Source organism: Atta cephalotes (genome assembly GCF_000143395.1).
Source record: "Atta cephalotes unplaced genomic scaffold scaffold00048, whole genome shotgun sequence".
Taxonomy (NCBI): Eukaryota; Metazoa; Arthropoda; class Insecta; order Hymenoptera; family Formicidae; genus Atta; species Atta cephalotes.
Window position 1 is genome coordinate 1526382 of NW_012130112.1, and position 1352 is coordinate 1527733.

The following is a 1352-nucleotide window of genomic DNA, read 5'->3' on the forward strand; positions in this document are numbered from 1 at the left end:
ATATATATATATATATATATATATATATCATTCCAGCTTATAATTTTATTTAATGTAACTGCTATAGAGATCACTACAGTTTCAGTTTTAAGTATGAAACGGCAATCAGAGATGAATTTTATATATCCTTTATTTAATGACCATGTATTTTATTTTATACGTATGTAATGATTAACGCCGGTAAAATGAGATCGGTACCGTATCCCTTCTACCCCCACAGTGTTTTCCCGTAAAACACTAATTGCATATTTTAAATCGCAATCGTACCGCCACAGAACTCTATTATGCGTAAATATAAAATTTTATCCATATTTTCCGATTATTCGTGCGTCACCTAGCATTAAATATGTAAATCAATTACTTATCATTTACATTTTTTATTCGTAATGATTTTATCAAATATCCAGTTGTATTAACATACGTGATGATGCAGTAAAAGGTAATGTATTTTCGATCAGAGTGCACTTTTAACATTTCATATTTTAATAAATAAAAAAATAACTTTTATGCTAAATGTCATGTTTCTCGTTGCAATGGAATACATTATATTACAACCAGTTACATTTACTTGTGAGATTACAATGTATAAAAGCATTAATTAATTAAAAAATGTACTCTTGGCTGCATCAATTACGATATTTATGTGAATTTAATTAAAAATATGAAAGCAGATTAAACATTTCGCACGACATTTTTTGCAAGCAAAGAACCACAAAGTAGCAAAGATCCATGCACATTTAAAGGTTTAACGGAGAAAAATTATTTAAATTGATAAAAAGAAGAAAAAATATGAGGGAATTACAGAAATGAATGAAAATAACCAAGCAAAAATGCAAGACGCGCATGTATGTATAAACGGATAATATAGTCCTAGTGAGAGAAAGTATATTTTAAAGAATTTATAACTAAGATAATAAGATTTAATAGATGTGAACAAATACAGATCTAATATACATTCTGCAAAGAAAGAATGAAATTCGTGCAAAAAAAAATGGAAGGACGAGACTTAAAATACAGTAAAGTACAATAAAGAAGAGCAAGAGAGAAGTGAAACGGACGGGCGGTATCCTAAGTGCAAATCAGTGAAAGCATAAATCGACAGGCAGATCCAGAGATAGAAGGTGGTCCCAGCGAACGGTACTCTAAATAGAAGAGTGATGGAGACATGATTGCAAAGAGGGAGGATCGACAGACTGGTGAACAAGGGAGACAAGAGAGAGAGAGAGAGAGAGAGAGAGAGAGAGGAGGGAGGAGAGAGAGAGAGAGAAGAGAGAGAGAGAGAAGAGAGAGAGAGAGAGAGAGAGAGAGAGAGAGAGAGAGAGAGAGAGAGAGAGAGAGAGAGAGAGAGAGAG

At 32.5% G+C, this 1352-nt stretch overlaps 1 protein-coding gene across 1 annotated transcript in view; it reads left to right on the plus strand.

Annotated features, from left to right (window-relative positions):
• Positions 1-1352, plus strand: part of LOC105622798 (inhibitory POU protein) — a 40420-nt gene that overhangs the window by 8849 nt on the left and 30219 nt on the right. The window lies entirely within an intron of this gene.